Consider the following 6,000-nt stretch of genomic DNA (forward strand, 5'->3'; position numbering starts at 1 on the left):
AGCAAAACTACATAAAAAGAAAGCGATTTAATAAATGATATAAAGCGTTTTTGGCCCACAGACAATTATATCAGAATATATAATGCTTCTCACGTTTTCCCTGCACAAAAACAAACCATTTTTTTTTTAATCAACATGGTTTCACATATCACAAAGAACGGTGAATTGCATGTTATGACAGATGTAGCTCAGACGGTCGATGTCACATCTCCGTTCAGTCAGGCTTCGTTAGCTGTGATGAAGTGTGTATTATCTCTTAAACCCAGTCAATGAGGAAAAGACCAGTTCTGCTCGTCCCTGATCCCGCTGACTTTATTCCTGATGATGCAACCTCAAACCTCAGTGACTCTTCCCAGACAAATACATTTTGTCAAACACAAACCCCTAAATAAAGGTTTGACACAAAAACATTAAAAAGCCTTCGACAGCTATACATCACCGCGACATGCAAACGAGCGCCATATCGGGCGAATCTCACCCCGACCATCAACAAACGTTTCCGATTGTTTTCCCTGTGTGTTTATAACAACCAGACGGAGCCAGAGTGGAGATATGTGCGGTGACACGTTTGTCGCCGTCGCAACTAAGGCCCTATAATCTTCCCAATCAGGAAAACCGAAAACAAATTGGGCTGTGCAGCGCTTCCAGGGTGCCATCACTACAAATCATCGTCACGACCCCGAACATGCACAAGTACACTCTAAAACAACAGGGCCTGGGAGAATAATGTTTGTTCCCAAGATTGGTCCACAAAGTATTGGATGATATACTGTGAGAAGAGTCCCATTCACAGCTATTTCTCACACACTTATTGTACGGTGGAGTGAAAGTATTTCACAACCATAGCTTGCAGGATGTGCAGGGTTTGGGTTTGGCTCTCGTCCCTTCTCATTACAAGGTTTGCTGGCTGTGAACAAGCATTATGCAAGTTGGTGTGATTGTTTACTGACATTGTGAGAAAAGCCCGGAGCTGCAAAAGAAATACCCAAACAAAGACCTGACATTGAAAAGTCAAATACCATCGGACTTTTCTTGCGTAAAACCCTCAACAAAACTCGTGCTAACAGGTCTGTTAGGTACAACCGATTATAATGCTAACATGATTAAGATAATATGAAATGATGTTTACCATAGACCAAATCACAATGTTTGTTTTTCAAAACCTCTGCGTAGAAAACCCCTGCAGTGCACATTACACATTTACGTACAATTACATTTATTTTTGAAGATGTAATTGCAAAGTGTCTACATCAGATTTAATCTTAAATGCATGTTTGATGCTGTCATATCTTAGTAATTGCAAAACTTTATACTTTAAACCTTTGGTTAGACCTGATAACACTGTTTGGCCACATACTACACAAAAACCAGCTTGAGTTTCCAGTGAAACAGCAGTTAATCTTAGATGGCTGTTGGGAAGATAACAAAAAAAGCTAGAAAATTAACACAGTAGATGAAATCAGCACAGTAGAACGATCACACAGGTCGGACCACAGAGTTTTACTATAAATCTTGAATGTTAGAGTTAAAGCTGAAAATGAAAACACAGTCTTCTCGCTGGAAGTAACTGTTTTTATTGCAATGTCACAGTGATTTGGTCTATTTGTCATTTGAATCTATCATTTTCGCATTTTAGCATTTGCTGATTAGCACGAAACTCCAAACTATAGCTCTGAACAGGTCAGCTGTTGCAAACAATGCAATGAGGTTAGGCTTAGGCTGTAAAAATACTTGGTTAGGTTTAGGAAAACACTGTGGTTTATGCAATGTCCATTACCAACACACCCACGTTACCTTAAAACACGCAAGTAAGTAGCGACCTCATTGATGAAATGCGATGCCTGTTTTTCCAGACTGTCCTTCCCCAATCTCCTCCCTAAACAGACTTGTCAATCTTTACACTATTTCTCCTCACTTCCTCCTTTGAGGCTATAATGATTATCACAGCCACTAGAGGCTTACTTTTAGTCCTATCTGGTCATTTTTCCGACAAGGACCGGGTGTTATTTGGTCACCAGAAGAAAACTGAAAGGATTACCAAAGTTTTTACAATCGTTTTTTCACCCAAAACCGTAAATGTCAACCTCATGGTGGCACGAGAAGGAAAGCGAGGGGGATCGCCAAAGCTATTAGGATCCATTCTTTGGGGACCAGGAATTAGGATCAAACAAAATGAATTCAAATGAAGGCATTTATTGGAATTCATTGAACAGCTGTCAAGCTATTTAAGTTTGATTTTATTATTATAAAATGCAGATCTATTCATATCCATCAACTTTTCTTAATATCATGAGCAGTTGTTTCAAAGTTTCCACACAGCAGACTAACAAACAAAAATAATATATGAACAAAATAAATCTATTAAATATTTTCTGGGTCATTTAGAGTTGTACTAACGTGGTCCAGAGGGGGTTTATTAGAATGGAGAATTTCAGACATAAAAGAAGTTATTACATTATCTCCAGATGGGTTTTCAATAATCGCAGTCAAATCAGAAAAGAACATTTTATTAAGGAGCTTAACAGCAAGAAAATTAAAATGTAATTTAATTCAGCTGATGCTGCTTTCAGTCATTTGGTCGCCCCACGTGTTCTGCAAGAGTAAAAGTAAAAGGGTGAAGGATAGAGTCAGAGCAAAGAGAAAGAGGCAGTGATCGTAAGCAAAAGGAAGAGGGCTGAGGAAGGGAGGAAAGAAAAATACAGAGAGGAAGACAGATGCAGAGAAGGAGCGAGAGCCAGCGAGGACCAGTTCAGTTCCAGTTGGATATCCAATCTGTGTTCTCAGTCTCTGAGTCAAGTAAAAACCATCAAAGCTTGAGGTTTGGGGACTCAAAAGTCGGTTCAATCTCCAACCATTTCCCACAGCCTTTCAAGGGCTGCCAACCGTTTATTTGTTTTGGATTAATGTAATTAACCCCCCCGTTCCCGGTGTCGCACAGAAGAAGCGAGACACAGTGAAAAGATTACAAGGCCTCTGCTTCTCCTACCACGGAGCCGGCACAGTGGCTCAGAGATTTCATATCAGTGGATTATATTTTGCCTCAGCCTGACGTGTAAATCGCCCCCTGACAGCTCTCACAGGCACATCGGCATACTATTTGCGATCCGCGCCGTAGAAACATAGACTGCAGCGTCAGAATGAAGGACTTTCCGCCAATTTCTTGCTTTTTAGCCACTTTAGAGTCACTTATACATTTTGCACAGATACTTCTAGTTCTGTTGTTTTGTTTGTGACAGTTATTTGGATTTTTATAGATTTCTTACTGGAGCATTGTTTCTCCTCTCTCAAACTCACAGCAGCTGGAAAATGCTTCAAAATACAAAAAGTTGTTTTGCTCATTTTTGGACGTCTTATTTTCCTCCAGGAATAAATGAAAAACACAAAGTAACATTAATTTCATGTTGTGATTCAAATTATGAAATGGAGATTATTTTTTACTGCCCTGTTTAGATATAGAAACTCAACATATCTCTGACAAACCGCTCTGTGACTTTGAAATGGGATTTTCTCAACTCCCCCAAAAATGTCCAAACCATTTCATGGTGTAGTGATGAGCAGTGATGGAATGTAACTAGATACATTTACTCAAGTACTGTACTGTACTGTATATACACCTCTGACGTACTTTACTTAAGTATTTCTGCTCCTTTATACTTCCTCTCCAATACATTTTGGGGGAATATTTCGCACTTTTGACTCTGCTGCATTTGTTTGATAACTGCAGTTACTAGTTACTTTTCAGATTACATGCTGCGTCAGAGCCAGAGTCGCCCATTGTTTGAATGTATGTATTCAGTCAACACTGATTCTGATAGTCATTTGATCTAACATAATTGACTTTTTACTTGTAATTTTGATACTCAAGTACTTTTAACATTAGATGCTTTAAGACTTTTACTCGAGTATGACCTTTGGGTACTTTCTACAACGCTGTCAGTTTATTACAAAAATCCGACAACAACAAACCTGGAGATAAGTGTATATTTTACTGGACTGGGAGATGATCTGAAAAGAAACTAAAGCCATCAGATAAATGTAGTGGAGTAGAAGTATAAAGCTTCATAAAATAGAGATACTTAAGCACCTTGAAATTGTACCAGTAGAGTACTTGAGTAGATTGTATTCTCTCTAGTTATTTTCCACATTAAAAACACTGATAAAAGACGGTAACAGAGTCAAGAAATGTTTTCTGCTGATGGAATGTAACTAAGTACATCTGCTGAAGTTCTGTACTCAGTTACAGTTTTGATTATATCACATTTTAGAGACAAACACTGGACTTTTAACCCCACTGAATTAATTTGATACCTTTAAACAGTAGTAGTTAGCAGATTACATGCTGCACCAGAGCCAAATAAAGTCGTACTTTACTTTTACTTTCGATACTTTAGTACATTTAACATTAGCACATTAGCATAGTCATGTTTTGACAATGTCTTTATCTTCACTCAAGTATGACTTGAGTACAGCACTGGTCGAGACATGTGAAAGTCCTAAATCTCTGTATATTCTTATAGAAAAGGAAACCCCTGCCGATCATCACCACGGACCATATATTGCAAATACTGAATTCATGCCGTGTGTTTTAAGTGGGTTTTAAATGTCCTCCACTTGGATCATAAAAACGTATTCGGTCAATAATCGTCCGTATAAAACGACATTTCAAGTATAAACCGGCTTTTTCCCAAACCAACTCGAGCAGCCCGGAGCCATAACTCTTCTGGCGTCTATATTTTTTCTATGTGACAGAAAGAAGTCACAGTAAAAATGATGTGTGAGTATGTAATACATTAGTGTTCCAGCCATACTAAAATGTCCCATAAATCCCGGAGGGGTTTTCTGTTTCATACGCTACACGAGTAGAGAAAAGGGGGGGGGAAAAAAGAAAAATCTGAAAAGTATTGTGAAGATTTGCCGATCAAACCCAGATGGGACCAAATCGTTTCTCAAAGTCCGGTTCCATGAATAATGTGCTCTCTGATTTTGCATAAGTTAGAATAATGAGAGGTTTTTTTCCTTCGGGCAGAGAGTTGCAAGTTAACGTTTGACGGCTCTTTGTTTGAGAAATCATGATAAAAACCTCTGAGTAGCTTTTGATTGACAAAAAAAACACTTTCTTAGTTTATATATCAGCGTCCAATGTCACAGTCGACCTCTCATCTGTAATTTTGGTCGCCCTCGTCTGTGTAAGTGTATTTAACAGATGCTTAAAGAGCAACTTTAACTTTGCTCTTTTGACATAAACCTTCCCTCGTCTCTCTGCGGGACTGATGTGGTGGAGCTCCACACCTTCCTCTGAGGACACTTCATTCGGATTAATTTCCATTTTGTTCCTCAAGAGGTCAGTCTAGCTCCCTGTGCCGGCAGCAGCTGACCACATGAGCCGATGACCAACGCTTGAAGCTTGAGAACGAGCATGCAGACTTCTTCATCCATGGAAGAGGATGTCACTCAAATAATGTACCATCTATATAAGCAGTAGCAGAGTACAATGTGGTGAAATGTATGGATCTGTTTCCCTTGATCGTCTTGTTTAAGGTCATTATTTTTTGACAGGGGCCCAAACCATCGTCCTCTGACAACTTTCTGTCTACTTCTACAGCCTGGTGTCTAAAAGAGTTCATCATTCGCAAGGGAAAAAAACCATGCAACTGATGTTTTTTTTTGTATACATAATAACTGGCCAAATTCAGAAAAATATCTGCCCGAATCATTTACATATTCCGTATTTTCAAGAGCGACTTTAATCGAGTTTGATAACAAAACATCTTTCAACAATCTAAAACATCAACAGCAGAGACAGGATTTGGAATCCAACCCGGCGTAATGAAAAGAAAATGTTTTCCTCTGATGTCCAAAAAAATGTACAGAGGAGAAAAAAAAAAATCCATCAAAGAAGAAGCAGAGACAAACAAGTTTTTCCACCCACAGCATCTTTGAAAGACCTGAAAGCGGCGCTGCCAGCAGACATGTGACGGTCGGGGATGAAAGCTCTTTGTG

This window comes from Sparus aurata, chromosome 13 (genome assembly GCF_900880675.1).
Source record: "Sparus aurata chromosome 13, fSpaAur1.1, whole genome shotgun sequence".
Taxonomy (NCBI): domain Eukaryota; kingdom Metazoa; phylum Chordata; class Actinopteri; order Spariformes; family Sparidae; genus Sparus; species Sparus aurata.